Source organism: Diabrotica virgifera, chromosome 1 (assembly GCF_917563875.1).
Source record: "Diabrotica virgifera virgifera chromosome 1, PGI_DIABVI_V3a".
Lineage (NCBI taxonomy): Eukaryota > Metazoa > Arthropoda > Insecta > Coleoptera > Chrysomelidae > Diabrotica > Diabrotica virgifera.
In genome coordinates, this window is record NC_065443.1 from 43,036,036 (window position 1) to 43,059,561 (window position 23,526).

Sequence of the window (23,526 nt, forward strand, 5' to 3'; positions counted from 1 at the left end):
AGGAGGATGAGCTCAAAAATCAAAACTATTATAGTACTTCGAAAGGTCATTAATAGCTCGCAATTCTGGCGTAAAGATTGAATCAATATCCTTATTGTTAAGTAGTGGTCGTAGCTCCCCCTCCCAACTAAAATGTTCAAACCCTTCCCAGTGTAACGAGCTCAAAATTTTTAATTTACGGGATATTTTCTTCTTCTTTACGTGCCATCTTCGCGACAAAAGTTGGCAATTATCATTTTTATTTCTGAAACTACAGCCCGAAAATATTCAGTTGAGCTGCATCCAAACCATTCTCTAAGATTTCTCAACCAGGACATTTTTCTTCTACCTATGCTACGCCTTCTTTTGATCTTTCCCTGCATAATTAATTTTAGGAGTTCATATCTGTCACCACGTGTTATATGACCCAAGTATTGAAGTTTTCTTTATTTCGATGAAATCCAGTATCTCCCTGCTGTTATGTTTTCTTGCGGGATATGAAAGCTCATAAATAGCTCGTAAAGGAGCGCTATATATTTGTTTTTTAATTTCGGCAAGGGGGAGGGGGTGTTAGCTTAACAGGGATCATTTTGTGGTTTAAAACAAAAATTATCAAGAATCTATTGGAAGGAATGCTCAACTGATAAAAGAGGGGTTGAATCTGACAAAGTACCTGAGTAAAAGCTGAGACAATATAAAAAAAAAGTTTGTGTAAGGATTGGACAGTCATAAGTATCGTGTAGTAATAATTATGTTCTTAGGAATTTGACGGCTTCTCTCTTACGATTGTGGCATCTTACATTAGGAGATGAACACGCCTTGTTTAATCCGCGATCGGTACCGGCACTAAAATGTATCTAAGATTTTTTGGTGTCATTGAATTATTTTTCTTTTGCTCCTTGTAGGTACATTCATCTTCTGTCAGTGCTATGACCCGCTCACCGTTTTGTCTAGGCACCCTCGCAAACTTCTTAGAGTACCACGGATGTTCAAATTACGAAACGAGAAAGTTGTTAGAAAAACTAAAAAACTTGAATCCTATTTACTATTTATAAAAAAGCACATTTGATTTCTTGCTGATACCTCAAGAAATGGTACAACATTTTAAATGTATAATAGGAGGAAAGGACTGAAAAAAGTCTCAAGTCGAAGTATTCATTACTGCCTGAAGAATCTTCACCAATAACGTGAATCACTATACCGACATTAACACGCGAGTGGTCGCTATATGAGATTTTTTTTCACGGTTTCAGAAAATTGCGCATTTTTTTTCTGGGAAATTATACGCGCTGTAGTTCCTTCTAATCTCCTAACTATCCTTCCTCGACAATCTAATAGACTCGTCCGCTCAGATATTGACTCAGTTTACTTAGTATCACCATATTGAGTCAGTGCGCTTCATGTGAGAGATTCTCTCATCAAGCGACCACCGGTGTCACCAACTGTGTATTAAAATTAATTTTATTTTTCCCCTTAAAACCTAAAATAATATCCTTTTATGATGTAATAAAAGGCGCCGTGGATGTGGTCGATGATATAAAAATCCTATATTCTGTTTCACGGGTTAGTTGTAGATGGTCACTTACCATATATTTTTCAATGTTAAATATTGGCGGCATCAATAGTCACATTTTATATAAAGATAACAATAATATAACAGAAAAACATCGTGTTTTTTTAAAGCAAATGGCTTTATCGTTGATGAAACCTCATCTTTTTTGTAAAATTTTGTAAAGAAAGGCAAAAGTTGGATATGTGAGAGAAAATCTCACGCGCGACCACTTCCGTAACAACCTACCTAGCGACCAATGCCGGGTTAACAAAGAACACACGTTACTCGCCACGCGCATTCACGGTGTGCCGTACTAAAAAATTAGTTTAAGTTCTGCGGCACAGCATGTATTTGACACCATATCGCATGCTGTTCCAATGTATTTTTTTGTGTGGCATTTTTATCATACCGCGGTTGCTATACATTTATATTGGAGTATTTAATATGTGGCCTGGCAGATCCAAGTCTCATTTAGCCAGAATTTCAAGATTCGGTTATTAAAAAACTCAGTGTACATGCGAATAGGTTGCTTCTATTCACATATCGTAAGAAAATTGTATGTTTTTTGGAAGTTTGTTTATTAGAAAAATGTAAACACATTCTATATCTAATCATCTTCAGAGTTTTCTCCCATAAATTTCTATATTGCCGTAAAACGGAAGTACGTTTTTCTTTCTCATCTTATTTTTCAACTTACTTTTCAAATCTCTATAGCGCTAGGATAAACTGCACTCGCCGAAGGTACTATTACAAATGATCAAACAGTGTAAAATATAACTTGAATAACCACGAATAGACAGGATACAACAGGAAAGTGCGGCACAAGTTGTATGTCGCATGGCCACAGTGAACAAAAATATTTCTTTAGGTTCTGTTGTAAACAAAAAAACAATAAACAACTGTTTTCTTAGTAAGATAATACTGCAACTCTTCTGAAATATATTCAGACAACTAAATATTGATGTAAATTTAAAAAATCGCGAAGTGGCCTGAGGTGTAATTTTTTTTATTTAACCCTTAAACGCCCAAGGCTGGGTAAAAAATGTCCACCTAATGCGTATTCCCTTGTAACATATTTATTACGTGTTTAAAAAATTTTCAAAAATTATTTATTGTTAAAAATACAGCCCTTTATCGAATGTAAAGTTGATTTTACCAATATTTTTGAAAATAAAAGTAATATCTTGAGTTAAATATGGGTGGGCATAAAAAGTACACCCTTGGTAAAACTTGTTACTAAAGGTTTCTTTATAATTTCTCGTTGGTAGGAACATAATCCATATAATTATCGACGTATAATTACATTATCGACATAATTATCCGCCAATGAGGAGGCTGAAAGGAAGAATGTGGAGAAAATCGACAAATCTGAATTAATGGCTTTTACTGGTATCTTAATTTTGATGTACATTGTAATTTTGTTGTAAGGTTTGTAAATTGTTTATATTAATATTTTAGAAGATGCTGTGTTTATTACGCATAAGATTCTTAAGTTTAATCCACTTCCAACAACTCTCAATAAATATATTAGCTATTTTCGAGGTGGACATTTTTTACCCACCCTTGGGCGTACATGGAACCTAAAAAAGGTTGGGCGTTTAAGGGTTAACTGGCGATTAACTTGTTAACAAAGAACACACACATACATAACACATATAACATACGTAACTCACATAGTACATAACAAGAATGGTGAAGAGAGGTAGATAGATTATGTGAGGTCGTTTAGTCCATGCAGCCTCACCGCACTTCGACCTAGAGATCTTTTTTGCATACCTTAATAAAGTTAAACTCTAGGATGCCAACACTTCTTATAAAGTTAATTAGCTTCTTTGGCTACTTGTGTTCTATGTCAGAGGTTGCTAAATGGATCACTTCTAGGAATTTTAGTCGTTTGCAGAACAGAGCTGCACAGTTGCGTATATATTTAGGTTCGCCGTGTCTTTTGTCAAAGTCAAAATACTTGTAATAAGTAAACATCAGAATATAAAACCGTCTACATATTATGTTAATAATACCAAACTTGAACCAGTTAATTAAAATGTTTACGTGAAGAGAAGTATCCATACTTACTCAAATGTGGTCTCGAGGTAAACCAATTACAAAAAACTCGAAGATGTACCACAAGGTTTTTTATTATTGTTAAAAAACATATAAAAGGACGCGTTTCGGCTTTACACAAGCCATCATCAGCTTAAATACAGGACAAAAAACAACGGACTGACCTACAATGTAAAAATATATAAATATATCCAACGTTACTTTTACATTGTAGGTCAGTCCGTTGTTTTTTGTCCTGTATTTAAGCTGATGATGGCTTGTGTAAAGCCGAAACGCGTCCTTTTATATGTTTTTTAACAATAATAAAAAACCTTGTGGTACATCTTCGAGTTTTTTGTAAATTGTTTACCTTGGATATAAGTTAAATTGTAACGCAGACAGTCACGGTAAAATTAGATCCAGGATAGAGCAGGCCAGAGCTACTTTTAGAAGGATGTCTAAGGTATTATGTAACAGATACCTAAAATTGGCATTGATGATCCGCCGACGTCGCTGCTACGTGTTATCTGTCTTAATTTATGGTGCCGAGTGTGCCGACATTCGAAATGTGATGCTATAGAAGAACTTTTAAAATTTCTTGGGTGGATAAGATTCTAAACTCTACAGTAATAGAAAGTCTCAGGAAGACTACTGATATTATGCATCAAGAAGAGAAAGCTGGAGTATCTCCGACATGTAATGAGAGGTCTCAAATGAAGGGCATAAAGACATAATATGTTGCCGGCTTCTAACCTATTGATTATTTATTGCGATCCGTTATTTTCTTCATGTCCCAAATATAGGATGTTCCAAATATTATGCAACGGAAAAATAACAGACAAACGCAGTCCACGATGAAGAATTTCATGGTTGAAGAACTTGGGAGATTGGTATAATGTTGATTCAAGCACGCTATTTAGGGTGTCACGTGTCAGTGAATAAAATTAAGATAGCTATGATGGTAACCAACGTTCTGAAAGGAGACGGTATATATAAAGAAGAAATAAATTTATTTTTCATTTTCACAGAAACAACCGTTGTTGTTATTATCTGATTTGACAATATTTTTTGAGATGACATCTCAGAGGGCAGTGACCGGTGGAAAGGCCAGTGACCAGTTTGATATCTTTTCAACTCATTTCAAGAAGGTGAGTTGTTGCAGTAGCCGAAACTTTTATGAGCCTTTTTACTCGCCTTTATCTTGATATCTTAAACCAATGTAATCGTCGTTGCTTGAGTTCCTAGGTACGGAATTCCTCTCTGATGTGGCTGCTCGATAGTCCACAGAAAAGTGAGTTTTGGAACAGGGTAGTAGCCCCTTCTTTTGGGAGGCTGTCAACTTCCTCATTTCCTGAAATTCCCGTGTGACCTAGCACCCACTTCAAAGTTACTTTGTTGTATTTAGCATGCTCTATGAGGGATTGTTTACAGTCCGAAGCCAACTTTAACTCACGTGTAAATGACTTTAGACCCTTTAACATGGCTTAACTATTTGACAAAATAAAGACTTTTGTCCTATGAGGGTCTTGGTTAAGATGGGCACTAATATCTAAGGCATGTATTTCTGTCTGAAAGATAGTTGGAGCGTTTCCAAGAGATTTGGATAGCCTGATCAAGATGACGAGAGATAAAGCGCACTGTAAATACCGTATAAAGTTTTGGATGGCTATAATATACTGAATAGAGAACTTGCATAAAATTTTAAATTCGAAAAAAATGTTATAAATCACTTTTTAGATGGGAAATAAGCCACAATTAAATTGAAAAAATAATTTTATTAACGTTTCAAAGCCCAAATCGGGTTTCGTTGTCAAAATACAAAATACTACTAAAATAAACAAAAATGTTGTTACTAAGTAAAAAAATTCTTCTAATAATTTATTTAATCTGACTCATTTATATTGGCAATTCAGACGTATATTATACATTTTAAAGTAGAAGACTTTAAAATGATATCGCCAATATTATGAGTTGCGTTCCTGGGACGATTTTACTAAAAGATAGTTCATTCGATTACATGAAATCAATCCCAACTCAAGAATATCCGTCACAAAAAATCATAGCATGTGATCTGTCTTTAAAACGACAAACAAATGCAACGATGACAGTAAAATTCTCGCGTTAGAGATTCCATAGTAAATCACGAGGGATAACCAGGAAAAAACCTCGTGATACTATCCCGACATCGTAAGTATTTGGTCTTACATTTAATTTACTTTCAAAAACCTATAACCAAATTCTGACTTTAATATATTTAAATCATAAATAATATTAATAATACCTATATAGACAATAAGTAATACTAAAATATAAAATTTGTACTAACTCGATATGTTATTGACTTACTAATCGTGGTATTTTCTTTCTATTGACTTCTTCTTTCATTATGGGTAAACACATCCTACTGCATTTTACCGAGGAAATTGCGACACAATTGGTTTCATTTAGCATAATTAGAGCCGCTTCTTTGATTTTTCTCTTTTTATTATCTGATTCTTTCTGGACTATACTAGAATCTCTCCATTGAACAGAACATCAGCAAAGAGGAAATAAAAGCTCTAAAAACTTTAAGAAATAATGACTCCATGACAATCCTACCAGCGGATCAAGGCAATGCAACTGTAATAATGAATAAAATACAATATGATGAAAAAATTACAGATCTAATTATAAATGGACCTTATACCAAATTAACGAAGGATCCAACGAAGACACTAGAAAACAAAATATATAGAACTTTATTTAAATTTAAAAATGATCTAACATACTATCAAAGAAAATTATTGACATCTCATTACAGTAAGACATCACATTTTTATGGAGTGCCGAAAATTCATAAAGCGAACATACCACTTACACCCATTTGTAGTACCATCAATTCTCCTTGTAGTGAACTATCAAAAATTTTATTAAAAATTATAAAACCATTTGCTAATAATGATGACACATTTATAAAAAAAGAATGTGTGTACTTTGTACGCACGTAAGAAGTTATACTTCTATTATATGATTTAAACGAAATTAATATACTTTTTATTTAAATATTAACCTAATTTTTACTTACTACTTCTCAAACATTTTTATTGAAACAGTGCCAAAAATTAAAATGATAAAAGAATAAAACACACACAAACACATTAAAAATGCCACAAATGGAAATTTTTTAACTAAATACGTATTTTCTGAAAATAAAATTATATAATAAATATACTTACAATCATAAAATGTATAAAAAAAATAAAAAAATAAAAGTTTTTATTGGGATTCGAACCAGCTATCAGCGCGGTTGGTATATTGGGGTTCATTCGCCTTAAACGCTTCGCCACGGAGGTAATGTGTCATTATGTGCGAAGATCGACTAACTAAACGGATTAAGCTTTTGACATTTTTGAATTAAATTAAATTATTTTGATTTTGAATTAAAATGATTTAGAATTGAAAAAATACAACAAAACATAGGGTAAGAAAACAATATATTAGGTGAACATTGATAGAAATTTTGATGCTAACCAAATTATGTGAATAAAAGTACTATCTGACAAACGAGTCCTGGCGGCTGACCTTGCCCGAAAATACACAGCGATAAATGCACAATACGACAAGGTCACGCGCCACGTCTCGCTTGTTCGATAGTATTACATACTATGTATTTTGGTAGGTTCAAATAGGTAGGTACCTATGATACATTTACAATTATTACGTAGCTGTTGCTTTTAAAAACTATTTAAATGTCACTACAATTATAAACGTTTTTGTTTCTGTCCTCACAATAATAAAACTAATATATTATACATTTGTTTACCTTCATATTGAACAATTATTTATTATTGCCAGATCATTTCAACACCCAATCAGAGCCCGTATAACGACTAATACCATACTGTCGGTGTGCGCATGCGCGCAGGTCAATATAAATTCACCCTCAATCTCAATCGCGCCTAAAGAAGTATAACTTCAAAAATACAAAACATTTTTTAAACAAATTATCAACTATTGAATTTAATCCAAATAATATTTTAGTAAGTTTTGAGATAAACAGTTTATTCACAAATGTGCCATTAGATAAAACTTTAAACACAATTAAAACGAAATTAGAGAAAGATAATACATTGAGCACTAGGACAAGACTAAATGTGTCAGCTATAATTGAGTTATTGACATTATGTAGTAATAATACATACATACATATATAGTAGAAAATACAGTTATATGACGTTACAAGTGTTTTTGATCGTTTGAACTATTCATAGAAAAATTGTACTGGAGACCAATCAACTAAAAAAGAAGAAGAAGAATATACCTAAATATAACCATAAACGGGACCATATAGTTAAACTATGTGACGTCACGGGCTGTTTGAACCATTTTAACATACAGAAGACTTTACATTTGTACTTCTAAGTTATTATATACGAGTTTTTGAAGCGTGAAATTTTGGAAATCTCATTTTTATACAAAATCAAACATTATTATGTAATAAAAAAATGTGCAAATTCCCTATTATTGCCTGTTTATATTGGTATTAATTCAAGTTTTCATTAAATTCTTTAGTTTTATGTGAAATACTATTAATTCTAGTCACTATGTTTGTTGAATATTGAAAAGAACAATATTTTCGGTACTCATAAAGCATACAGTTTAACCTTTTCTTTCGAATCGATATTTTCTTCATACAACTTTTTATCGCTTACACTCTACGAATTTCCACAAACATATTATTACTCTTGTTGGCGTGCTATAAACTTCCTAAAATGGGCGTGTACATTATGGATCAGGTGTGCAAGACTTTCTCGGGAAAATAGTAAACATTGTTTTAACTTTTGTTGAAATATACATACGGTTTAGGGTCATAAGTGCCCGAAATTGGAAGGTACTATTACTATTTACGCAGAGTGTACATCAGTAATGTTTGTAGGGGAAGCAGGGGCTTAGAATAAAGCACATTATTTTGACCAAAATTAATTTAAGAATGTGTTGGATTATAAAATATAGTCGTAGTGTATATAAAGTATTTATAATTAGTAAAATTAAAGTTTATTTGTAGGTATAAAAAAGAATTTGTCGATTAAAACAATTACGTATCTAGAATGTAACATTTTTACTTTTGGAAAGGGATGGCAAAAACAAATTTTACGTCGATATGTCGCATCATATGACATATCGAATGAAGATAGTTATCGATATACGATATATATCGGAAAAAATATATCTGTATATGCAATATATCGATATACTTTTGTGTAATTAAATAATACAGTGAACTATTCTAAATGGAAAATAAGCCACAATTTTACCAAAAAAATGAATTTATTACCGTTTCGACGCCCAAGTCGGTTGTCGTTGTCAAAATACTAAATAAACAATATAAACAAATAATCTGACTCATTTATGTCGGCAATTCAGGCATGTATTATACATTTTAAAGTAGAAGACTTTAAAATGATATTGCCAATATTGATGAGTTGCGTTTCCTGGGACGACTTTACTAAAAGATAGTTCATTCGATTACATGAAATCAACCCCAACCCAAGAATATCCGCCACAAAAAATCATAGCATGTGATCTGTCTTTAAAAAGACAACAAATGCAACGATGGCAGTAAAATTCTCGCGCTAGAGATTCCATAGTCAATCACGAGGGAAAACCAGGAAAAAACCTCGTGATACTATCCCGACATCGTAAGTATTTGGGCTTACATTTAGTTTACTCTCAAAACTAATACCAAATTCTGACTTTAATGTATGTATGCTATTTTAAATTATAAATAATATTAATAATACATAGATATTATATAAATAAAACTAAAATATAAAATATGTACCAACTCGATATGTTAATGACATACTCATCGTGGTACTTTCTTTCTATTGACTTCCTCTTTTAGTATGGGTAACCACATCCTACTGCATTCTACCGAGGAATTTGCGACACAATTGTTTTCATTTAGCATAATTAGAGCCGCTTCTTTGATTTTTCTCTTTTTACTATCTGTTTTTTCAGGACTATACTTGAATCTCTCCACTGAACTCTATGTTCATTATCCCATGCGTGTTGACATATTTTAATTCTATCAAATTCTCTATTTTTAATATAAGACTGATGTTCACTTATAGAATAGCTCAGTGCGACTAGCGGCTGACCCGCACTTCACTTCGCTGTGAGGTACGAGAGTTCAAGCCCAAGCCAGGCCATCGGAAAAACAAAAAGGCTAACGCGTCAGTATAAAATTCTAAATATGAATCTGGCGCTGAGACTGGAATATGCGGGCATCTGATCGACCTATGAGGGAGCAGTACGGCAAGGGATAAGGGCTTGTGGCTCGGTGATACTCCCCCATAGATCCCTACCGAAGGGCGTTGACGCCTAAGAACGGTGTATATACATGTTCACTTATTTTAACGTCTAATGGTCTTGATGTTTCACCTAAATAAAATTATTCGCATTCACAAGGTATTTTATAAACACAATTCTTTCTTCTTTCTTTTTCATTGTTAGGTTTAGTTTTAGATAGAATAGATCTTAATGTGTTTGTTGTTTTGAATGTTGTTGAAATGTTAAATTTATTTCCTATTGTTTTAAGTTTCTCGGATAGTCCTTTTATATATGGTATTGATATTTTCCTCGTATTATTTCTTGTGGATGTTATAGGATCCCGTTCTACGTTGTCCTGTTCCATTCGATCCAATCTTGACAATTCTTTATTTATAAACGATAAAGGATAATCATTTTTTAATAAAACAGATGTTAACAAATGTTTTTCTTCTAAAAATGAATTTTCGTTAGAACAAGTAATTTTGGATCTATCATATAAGGATTTAATGATTCCCTTTTTAACGTTGATATTGTGATTTGATTTTTAATTGAGATATCTGTTAATGTGTGTTGGTTATAGGTTGGTTATATTATTTATAATTTAAAATAGGATACATACATTAAAGTCAGAATTTTGTATTAGTTTTGAAAGTAAACTAAATGTAAGCCCAAATACTTACGATGTCGGGATAGTATCACGAGGTTTTTTCCTGGTTTTCCCTCGTGATTTACTAAGGACTCTCTAGCGCGAGAATTTTACTGCCATCGTTGCATTTGTTGTCTTTTTAAAGACAGATCACATGCTATGATTTTTTGTGGCGGATATTCTTGAGTTGGGGTTGATTTCATGTAATCGAATGAACTATCTTTTAGTAAAGTCGTCCCAGGAAACGCAACTCATCAATATTGGTAATATTATTTTAAAGTCTTCTACTTTAAAATGTATAATACATGCCTCAACTTCCGATATAAATGAGTCAGATTAAATAAATTATTAGAATAATTTTTTACTAGCAACAACATTTTTTTATTTAGTATTATTTTGTATTTTGACAACGACACCCGACTTGGGCGTCGAAACGTTAATAAATTCATTTTTTTGGTAAAATTGTGGCTTATTTCTCATGTGGCAAAATGCCACAAAGAAATAGCTTCAGAACAACATTAATAATACAGTGCGTCCATAAAGTAACGCATAAATCCTTTAATAGCAAAATAATTAACATTATTAGAAATTCCTGAGACAGGTCCATTTTATTTTAAAAGTACGATTTTTTTGGCATATATATCATACTAGTGACGTCATCTATCTGAGCGTGATGACGTAATCAGTGATTTTTTTAAATAAGAGTATGGGTCATATGATAGCTCATTTGAAAGGTTATTCAATTCTCTACGCAGTAATATAAACATCATTAACATAATTATTTATACAGGGTGTCCGAAAAAAAAATAGTTAAATTAATTTGGACAAAAAGAAGAAGTATGTAATTTATTTAGTTCAAAATAAGTTTAACTGTTGTCAAAAAACAGGAATAAAATATTTATATAATAAATAAATAATATTTTTCGCTTACATTAAATGTTAAAGCTGCCACACACGTGGCTCTTGTCAGTTTGAACATTTCATTTAAGCAAAAATCAATGTTTATTTTTCAAATTAAATTTTTGTCTGTTTTTTTACCGTAGTAAAATTTATTTAGAATTAAATAAATTACATATGTATTCTTCTTTTTGCCTCGATTAATTTAATTAAAAAAAATTGTTGGGCACCCTGTATAAATAATTATGTTAATGTTTACATTACTGAATAGATAATAATTGAATACGCTTTCAACTGAGCTCTCGCATGACCACTATTCTCATTTAAAAAAATCATCGATTACGTCATCACGCCCAGATGGATGACGTTAGTAGTATGAAATATACATCAAAAAATTGTAATTTAAAAATAAAAATCGACATGTTTCGGAAATTTCTAATAATGTTGTTTATTTAGCTAATAATGAATTTATGCGTTACTTCATGGACGCACTGTATAAATACTAATTATTGTTGTGAAGTTATTTTCTTGTGGCATATTATTTGTGGCATTCCTTAATAGAAAAAAATTCTCCAATAATTTAATTTTATCTGACTCTATCCTATTGTCAATAATTTAGACATAAAACATTTTAAAGTAGATTAATTTATTAGAATCAGGTACTTTAACATAATATAGATAATATAAATTGCTTTTGGGTGGAGCCATTATTATTTCACGTTTTATTAACTAATACAACACAATATATTCACACTGTTTAAAAATACCTAATAAAGATAGAAAATTGAACTCAATATTGGACCAACGCCCGATGGTCGATGTTCAATAAAATATCCAACACCAGGAATCTTAAATTTTAGTAAATAAAATACTATTATAAATTTGTTGTTCTGAAGCTATTTCCTTGTGGAATTTTTATAATTAACTATTTTGATTACGAAATAAGCCACAATTAAATTGAAAAAAATAATTTTATTAACGTTTCGACTCTCAAATCGGATGTCGTTGTCAAAATACAAACGAATATTTATGAGTTGCGTCCCAACTAATAAATATTGGCAATATCATTTTAAAGTCTTCTATTTTGTATTTTGACAACGACATCCGATTTGTGCGTCGAAAAGTTAATAAAATTATTTCTCTCAATTTAATTGTGGCTTAATTCTGAATCAAAATAGAATATTATAAAATTTCACAGAATGGTGAAGAATTGAAAAAGAATGGGGGTTATTACGGGAGGAATATTAATATTGAAATTATTTTGTAATGGTTGATACAGCTTGCCCTAATGTAATACATTATTAAAAGATTATATTTCACTACCTGTAATTGTGTTAATACATTTTAGGCTACCTATAATTGGCATTTCAAAAATGTAAGGATAGAATAATTATTTATATTTTAAGATTATATTATAATTTTATATCGTGCCAATATGGAATATTAATCCTGTGTAGACGATACATTGAATTTCAAATATCGATATACTGGGTTGGGATAAAGTATGGAACCAAGCTAATATCTTTGAAACGAAAAGAACAATATTTATAAAACTTTGCATGCACGTACAGTAATACAAAAGGCATCTCTTTCCATATTTTTTGTTTCTACTGCACTTCCGGTTTCACCGGAAATACCCTTAAGAGGAAACAGTAGCGATCAACAGGTAGCGAAAACGCGTTCCAAGATTGCGGCTGTAATTTTGAATATTTTTTCGAGATATTTGGCACACGTATTCGTAATATAATAAAGAATGGCGGTACAGATCCCAATTTGAAAAATATATTAATATGTGGAAGTTACTCTGTAATTAAATACAATATTAAAAAAACGAGCCTGTACCGCCATTAAGAAGAACAACAAAATACACTTTCTTCAAATAAACTTTTTTATCCGATGCCTAGATTTTGTGTCATTTTGGAATTACTAAAATTTTTTATTTCATTAGTAGTTCCAAAATGACACAAAATCTAGGCATCGGATAAAAAACTGTATTTGAAGAAAGTGTATTTTTTTGTTCTGCTTAATGGCGGTACAGGCTCGTTTTTTTAATATTGTATTTAATTACAGAGTAATTTCCACATATTAATATATTTTTCAAATTGGGCTCTGTACCGCCATTCTTTATTATATTACGAATACGTGTGCCAAATATCTCGAAAAAATATTCAAAATTATAGCCGCAATCTTGGAACGCGTTTTGGCTACCTGTTGATCGCTACTGTATCACCTTAACTTATTTAATTTAAATGGGACACCCTGTATATTTTTGCGGATTTTAAAAGAACTTGTTATTTTTAATTCACACATACCAAATTTGGTAGAAAAAATTTGATAAAAAGTGTCTGTAGATAATTGTTTGTATTAATACAACGTAGTAGGAAATAAACGAGTACCATCTATACTGTAGACTAAAATTGCTGTTTACATGCAACTGCATGACTTATTTGAATTTAGTATAGTAGGTAAAACTGTTACTGAACTAATTGACAGAAATAAGTTGTATTAAAAATGGTTCATTTAAGTGAAAAAGATCGTATTGAAATATTAATGATAATCGGTTATGGTGAATTTTCATTTTTTGGAAGTGTCCGCTCGTTCTCCGTACCTCAACCCGTTAGATTTTTTTCTTTGGGGATATCTAAAATCACGTTTTTACGCTAGGCCTAGGCGAGCAACATGCTTGCAGGATTTGAAGCAAAGAATAATTAATTGATGAATGTGAATTAATACGTGGGAAATCTTGCAAAAAATGACTCACGAATTTATTTATAGGCTTGCACGTTATCAGACGGTGAACAGCAAACATTTTCAACATTTGTAATTATTTTTTTTATTTTTATATGATTGGTGTAACGTAAATAAATTAACCTATTCTTTAACTGTAAAGAGATTTATTTCTTTTTTTTTAATAGTTTTTTTGTTCTAAACGTAGTATGTATGAATTAAAAATAACCAGTTCTTTTAAAATCTGCAAAAATATACAGGGTGTCCCATTTAAAGTAAATAAGTTAAGGGTATTTCCGGTGAGACCGGAAGTGGAGAGTAACAAAAAATATGGCATGAGATGCATTTTGCGTCACTGTACTTGCATGCAAAGTTTCATAAATATTGTTCTTTTCGTTTCAGAGATATTTGCTTGGTTCCATACTTTATCCCAACTCTGTATATGTTTCAATATATCGAAAGCTGAATATGGATATAAAAATATCGATAACATTTTAAAAGTCTACTACTATCGGTTTACATTACAGCGTTCTTCGACGCCTTTTGACCTGGAGGGATTTCTCTTTTCTCTAGTTATTTTTCAATTCCCCCCCTCCAGCTTCTTTTCGGCCTTACTCTTTTTCTTCTCTCTTGTGGTGTCCATGCCAAGATCTGCTTAGGGATCCTGTCATCTGGCATTCTCTGTACATGGCCGTACATTATGTACGGATTAAGAAAAAATTGTTAAAAAAAATTTGGACCACTTTTCACGTGGTCGACTTCTTGAACCTTATTCTGGGATGTCTCACGAATGTAATTATGCAAAAAAATCTCATGGGAATATTTTTTCCAACGAATCCGCCGTTTTCGCCTTGTCGAAATGTGTCAAAATGAATCTCGGCTGAGCGAATTTAGTATATCTCAGCTTTCAAATAGAAATTACTTAAAAACTATTTTGCTCTATCTATGCTAACTGTTGATGTCTAAGTTAGAAGTACGATACTAAAAAGTAGTGTATTTTTTGTACTTATCTGTAAATTCTACTTTGGTGTTTTGTGTACTTTGATTAAAATGATGCGCTTATTTATTAAAATATCATTACTTTGGTCTGAGTCTAAGATGAGAGATTTCATTTCGTTAAAAAGTTTTGATAAAATTTAAAAGGAATTTAAAAGAAAAATCTTCAGAATTTCTAGAATTTCTACACAAAAATAAGTATTCAACAGGAAACAATTCTTTTGCAAGGAAGTAAAAACTTCCAGTATAATGGGTGTATCATATTTGTAAATTTGTTATAGTATATTAAGTATGGAGAACGGTAAGGGTTTTATACCGATCGAAGACAATTGTTTGGAGGAGGAGCGGAGCGACGACCCCAATTATTGTCTGAGATCGGCTACCCTTAACTTTCGACATGCTTATAACGTTTTTTGCACGATTGATACCATTATAAATTATAAAATTAAACATTTTCGTCATATTGACTAGTTTCATTCATTTTATCAAGACAGATACTTTGGTTGTTAGGTAGTAACTAGGGTGCATAACAACAATGGAGAATTGAGTTTTTATTTAGTTGTCAAAAATTTTAAGTACAATTTTGATTATTATAAATTAAAATATGAGCGAAAGTGAATTTGAAGAAATTGAACGGGCTTGGGAAGAAGGGTGTTCCGCAATTATTCCCGAAAAATCCAAAATCCGTTATCAAAATACATACCAAAGTTTTAAAAAATGGTGCGAAGGCAAGAATTTAAGAATCGAAGAAAAGACTCTATTGGCATATTTCGTTCAAAGACATATGCAGTTGAAAGCTCCTGGAAGCCTCTGGTCAGAATATTGAATGATTAAATCCACCGTTTTTTATTATGATGGCATTGATATTTCCAAGTTTTCAACTTTGATCGCGTATTTGAAGAGAAAATATGTTGGATACTACTAATGTATGCGATTCTGCAGGAGTTTCTGTTAGAAGTGAAACCACAGCCCAAACAAGTGGGATTTCATTAAATAATTTAACAAATTGTACCATAAGTTTCAATATTAATAAATAATTCGTTAGTTTTCTTTATTCATTCAAAAAATAAATTAAAATTAAGAGACTTTTTAACTGGACGGTAAGTGAATTACTTACCGTCGAGTTGGAGTACTTACCGTCGAGTTGGATTACTTACCGTCGAGTTGCTAGTAAATGTCACCTACTGACGTAAAATCTGTCACGGTAAGCATTCAAAAATGATCAATCGTGCAAAAAAGTATTAAAAATATTCACTCGTATTACAAATTTCAAAATGTTTTCTGTTCTATTGGACCACCATTTGCTTAGAGCATAGGTATATGTTTATAAGGTCAAAAATCAATAGTTTAAATAATATTATTCTTCTAGTAATAGAAACTGATATGACACATCATTTTGCAATAGCGTTACAAATAGTCTTAAGTAAGAAAAGATCAAAAAGGCCAACGAATATTATACTAAAGGCACCAGCTACAAGAAATTTGTGGATAATAAACTGCTCGTCAAACGCTAGCGATATAGAAAATTATGCTGATTTTCATAGTTGATTTTTTCGCGAACAGACGGATTCCGCTATTTTTTTTTTTATTTTAGATTTTTCTTTAGTATTTGCACAGTTAAGCAAAGGTTTACTTAAACTTATTTTTTGTACTTATACCGGGTGGAAGAAAAAAAATGTTTTTCTTATGTAAAGTTTGAGACACCCTGTAGGGAGGACGAGGTACAAATGTAAGTATACATTAGAATCGTATTGTAGTCTTATGCTTTGCGAACATTGTGTTTTCTGAATGTCATGGATATCTTTAGAAACAAATAAAATAGACGGTTGTGTACTTTGACATGTGTTTTAACTGAAACAAAATTTTGAGACACCTTGTAGGGAGGAAAAGGCACACATGTGGGTATATATCGATATCATGTTGTAGTCTCATATTTTGTGAATATTTTATTTTTTTAAACTTCTCTGATGTTTGTAACAACAAAGAAACTAGACGGTTTTACCTTTTAGTATGTATTTTAACTGACCACATGCGATACGTGAGGGGGTCATGTCTTATCATACCACTAAAATGAAATTATTTACTACATACAATGCGAAAGGAACAGAGTGCTTAAAGAAAAAAACTGCGTAATGAACCTCTCGCTATTTAAAAAGCCTTTCACGTAAACACCAAATCCGTACTTATTCTCAAGTAAATTCCACCCCAAAACATCACAGAGCCTCCATTAAACGAGCTCATCTCTATTATGTTGCGCTGTGCATATCATTTACCTGGTCGACAAATAACTCTTGTAGGTGTCGATAAGAACTGTTTACCTTATGTTCCTTCTGTTTAATAGTTTTGATAACTGTTATTTTTTATTGTTAATTTAGTTTTGTTTCAGTTAAAACAAATGTTAAAGAGTAAATCCACCTATAATCTTTTTTTCTAAAGATATCAGGGACATTCAAAAAACAAAATGTTCACAAAATATATAATACGATTCCGATAAATACTAACATTTGTACCTCGTCCTCCCTACAGGATGCCACAAACTTAACATAAGAAAAACATTTCTTTTCTTAAACCCGGTTATAATGACAAAAAAGAAGTTTGAGTAAACCTTTGCACAACTGTGTAAAATCTAAAGAAAAATCTAAAATACTAAAAAAAGTTAGCGGAATCAGTTAATCAGCTCGAAAACGAAAAAATCAACTATGCAAATGAGCATAATTTTCTATATCCCTAACTTTTGACGAGCAGTTTATATCTAAACAGACATGGGACTGTATTCTGAAATGCAGCAGTCCAGATTTAGCAACAGATAAATTAGTAAGAATCATACAAAAAAAGATTACCAAATGTACTTATTATAAAAAAAGGAATAGAAAAAACACAAAAATTACACCATGGTTTACACAAGCTCTAGTAAGATCCACTAGTGAAAAAGATAGATTATATCAACTAACCAAGCTTCATCCAAACAATCAAGATTTATTCCTAAAATATAAAGCATACCCAAATAAACTGCACTCACTTCTCGAAAAAAACAAAATGGAATTAAAAAAAAATAAGATCCTAGAAAGTTCAAATAACAACAAAGAATTATGGAATGTAGTGCAAAATTTGAGTGAAACAAAAAAGACAAAATACCTATTGAAAGTCTTGAAACCAAAAAGCAAATATATTGACTGACCCCTCTGATATTCCAAATGAATCTAATAAGACATTGTCAGAGATGGGCAAAAGTTTGGCTGAAAAAATTAGTAGTAATCCCCGCAAAGTATGAAAATACCGTCTTGGCAAACTCAATGGTTTTAGTACGTACAAATAAATTTGAAATAGAAGCAATAATAAATAAACTGAAATGTAAAAAGGCAACTGGTATTGATGACATTAATGCAGAATGTTTGAAAACAATTTTACCATACATACTCGACCCATTGTTTCATATTATCAATGTATATAGAAAAATGAATATGGCCTAACGCCTTAAAAACAACAGTAGTCATACCAATATAAAAAAGTGAAGACAAAGCTCTTGCTGTAAACTTTTTTCTTTTCCACATATTTCTAAAATATTTGAATTCATATTGAAGAATAGGCTAACAGCATATTATATATCAAAAAGTACAAATTAATTTCATCCCACCAATTTGATTTTAAGCAAATTACTTCCAACCAAGATGCCATTTTGAATTTAACATCAAGAGCATATGAAGCACTTAACAACAATAAAGTTTGCTTATGTGTATTAATTGATTTGGCCAAAGGTTTTGACACTGTTAGCCACAGTAAACTCTTGCAAACCTTGGATAAATTTGGTATAAGAGACAACTACTTACAATTATTTAGAAGTCACCTGTCTAATAGACAGCAAGTAGTAAGGGTCTCCGAATTAATAAGAGGGCAAAGAGGTATAACATGTGGAGTACCACAGGGAACAGTATTGGGTCCTGTCCTGTTTAATCTAGGTATATATAAATGGATTATTTTCATTGCACAGTAAAGGGCATATAATTGGGATTGCTGATGACATGGCTATTATCTATAAAGCTGAGAACTGGTATGACTTTAAAACAAAAGCAGAATATGATCTACAACTAATAAAATAATGGTTTGACTACAAAATACTAACAATAAGTTGAAGAAAACTGTTTATGTATCAATATTTAACTCTAACTTGTCCACTGATCTTTTCAAGCCCCTTAAAATATCACTTCATAAACAAAAATTTAATATTAAACCTGTAACAAATGTTAAATATCTAGGTGTTATTATGACACACACCTAAAATGGGACTGTCATATTAAATATATCATTAAAAAGCTACGGTGTATTCTTTATAAATTTAAGCACCTTAAAAGACATACCTAATATATACATATACCTTCGCACACTATATTACGGACTAGTAGAAAGTCATCTCCGTGGCTTGGAGAAGCGCTCAGAAAACACATGTACTCCCACTAGAAATCATACAAAGAAGATTTCTGAAAATTATTATGTCTAAACCCTACACGTACTTTACAGATAGACTATATGGGTAGAGTAATATATTTGACTTGACACAGTTACACTTTCTTTGTGTGTCTACAAAATATCACACCATGAAAACAAACAGCAAATTAACTTCAGATTAACCCTTGTCTTGGCAAATGAAAATAAAAATTTGAAAAGTGTGTTTTCTTTCTATTAATGCCCTTCTAAATTCATTTAAAAATTCATGAAACAGAAATTTTACCTTTAATTTATTGCTAAGTATCAAAATTGGGTTTATTACAAATTTGATACATTTCTAAATATGCGACAATTTTCTATAATTCAAGAAACAAAAGCAACTAAAATGTATATAATAAAAAAACACTATTTCTTACAAAAAATTAAAGGTTACTAAAAGCAGTCGAGGACCTTCTCAAAAATTTATCAAATATATCCAACAGATGACAGATGGCATCAATTAGAAATGATCAGAAATCGATAATCACAAAAATTTTTCTTCTGCTTAAGGTGCCGAGACCGCTTGTCGATCGTTGGCTCTCATGTTGCCCAGCATATTAAAAATCACTGTCTTATTTACAGCCGCACGAAATAGTTCAGTGCTAGTTTTCCCAAACCATTGGCGTAGGTGCTTAAGCCAAGAAGTTGTACGGGGGCCCCTACTTTTTTTTTCCATTATTTTACCTTGCATGACAAGGTGAAGTATGTCATATTTTTCTGGGTGACGCATTATATGACCAAAGTATTCCAATTTGCGCCTTTTAACCGTGTTCACTACTTCGCAACTTTTATTCAAACGTTGCAAAACCCTTTCGTTTGTGACTCTTTCTACCCAACTGATCTTCAGAATACGGCGGTAGACCCACATCTCAAATGCTTCTAGGTTTTCTAAAAGCGATTCTGTCAGGGTCCATGCTTCAATCCCGTAAAGTAGTACTGGGAATATATAACATCGAACCATTCTTATGCGAAGTTCCAAACTTAGATCATGACTGCACAGGATTTTCTTAAATTTCATAAATCTTGTTCTTGCTTTGGCAATTCTTCTTTTTATATCTGTACTAGGGTTCCAGCTTTAATTAATATGAGTACCCAGATATACAAGATTATAACATAATAACAAAAATATAAGCCAACTGTTGCCATATACGGATATTTTCATATTATTAGTACAAAATATGACTAACAAAATATACCTCAAATTACCTAGAACTCACCTAGGACCTAAAATGAAAATGTTAAAAATTTGTTACATTTCAAAGAAGAGGGATAACATGATACTTCACAGAAAAACACCTCTATATGGTTCCTAAAATGACAAAATCCTTTTTTTAAAGAAGTTTTATATTTTAGCTCCGAAAATATACAATCATATCTCCAGTGATATCAAAAATATGAAAAGTGTTCTTCTTCGTAAAAAGAAATTAAAATCATTTCTAATGGAACAAACAAGAAATGTTTGTAACATCATTATATAAGTAACATTTACCTATATAAAGTGTGTAACATCATTATAGAAAACTGAAAAATACACTTATTCAATATGTTTGAAAAATCTAATGAATGGCATCAAACACGACACTTACGGAAGTGGGGTGGGGGGCTACTTTAAAATCTTAAGTAGAAGCCCCCAATTTTTATAGCAGATTTGGATTCTTTACGTAAAAATAAGCACCTTATATTGAGGCATTTTTCGAATTATGGATAGATGGCGCTATAATCGGAAAAAACCATTGCTGGAAATGGAAAATTAAATTAAACAATGGAATGTTTCCCACTTTATGGAAAACTAAACTTAACAATTTTTGGTTTTAGGCAACCTACTCTTCACAACCCAATAGGTCCCCATAACGCTCGAGTAACTGCAAATTTAGCATACTTTCCTCCCCTACTATTAATTTAGATTAAAGTTAACGTGGAATTGTGATAATCATGTTAAAAGTTTTAACTCAAACTACTAATAATTTATTATCATAAACGAAACAATCCATTACTTTGTAGAAGTTTTTCCAAAGTTGTTCCAAATTTTTGTTCAGAAGCAGAAATTTTAATAAATTACTTGCACATGTACTTACATTTCTTTTATATATTACGCTCTTTGTAAAAACTCACAACTTACATTTTCTTGATTTGTTAATTCTTCACCACTACCAACTTGCCCCTACTTTCCAACAAATTTCTTATTTATAAATACAAAACGAATTTCTGAGGCTTCTTAAGTGAGGCCGGAAGTTTTGCTACAAGTTTATGCTCAAAACGTAGGACTGTTTTTCATTTTATGTGAATTTTAACTTTAAGTGCCTACCTGCTCCGTATAGTTGAGGTAATTCGTAGAATGATGAATAATTTTGTAAGTTCATGGCAAAGTTGCGGAGTATGAAGGATATTTCAGAGACAAAACAGGTTCAGAACTTTAAAATGTTTTTTTTAATCCACACTGGCTGTGATTATATGAAAAAAATATCATGTTTTCCCCTCTTTAATTTTCTCTGTCTTTTTTTCTGTTCCTCACTTTGAAGTCGACCTTCCTAACTTTGACGAAAAAAACACCAACTGCGAATTATAGATTGATATATTGATAAGTAGTCCATTGAAATGTTACATTTAGGGTTGCATTTTTTAGAGGAGTCAATCTTATTCTTTAATGTGTAGGGAAGTTCATTAGAAGCCTTAGTTCAAGTTTTTGGGGTCGCCACCCTTGTCCCCCGGCCGCCATATTGGAAAAAGAGCTTTCACGCTGTATCTCCTAAACTAGCAATCCTACAGAAAATTTAATTACACATAAAATGTAGCAAATTAAATTTTCTACAATTTTATATCTATTACCTTTTATCGTCAAATGATAAACAAAAAATAATAGAAAATTTTGTAAGAAGTTTCATTTTGGAGGTTATAACTTTTTTCTGTTTATTTCACAATAAAATAACATCATAGCGATATTGTAGAGGATTTTTCAATGAAGAATTTTCACTACAAAGTTGTTTAATTTTATTTATTATCTAGGTTTTACAGCGCTCCAAAGCTTGACCAAATTCTCGAAATCTCATAGGAATACAATAAAAAAAAATATTTTTCTATCCATATATTAGGCGAGCGGCATCAACCGTTATGCCGACCACGAAAATCAAATTTAAGATGAATGGCCATTTTTTGTCTATTTTTATGTTTTCGAGGTCGCTGAATCCGAATAAGAAGTTTTTTTTATCTAGAGTTGGTGGAACATGTTCAAAAATCAAATTTTAGACAAAAATGCCAAAAACCAATTTTGATGATTTTTCAAATTTACCTCGCTGTATCTTTGGTTGCTGTAAATATTTCCTTTTGAAAATTTTACTGTGTCATCTCTGAAGTATGCAGATAACAATGAAATTTCTCCAAAATGTTTAAACACATTAAGAAAGGAGTTGTTAATTTTTAAACATTTTGTCATCCTATTTCGTTATTTTCATGTTTACTTAAAAAAGTTCAGTGACAAACTTTTTAGTTTATAATTTTAACCAACACAGCAATAAAATATAATTCATGAAGTTTTTTGTAAAATTTTAAGTCAAAATATACAATAGGAAAAAAGTTATGTTACTTCATAAACAAACGACACAACCCAAAAAACGCTTAAATCTCGAGATCCTGACCACGGTGTGGTGAATGGCTAATTTTGATCATACTTTATGATTTTGATATCAAAAACCGTTTTTTGCTCTTCTTAAGAATTTTGCATTTTGTGGTTACGTCATTCTTCTTCTGAACCGGCCAATTTGTCCTTAAACAACTTCTTGGGCCTTTTCTATATATACTTAGGGTCATAAGTCTTTTTAGTGGGAAGAAAGGTTAAAAACAGATTAAAAATGGCATAGGAATGTTAAAATCATAATAAATTGTATGAATAAAAAATATA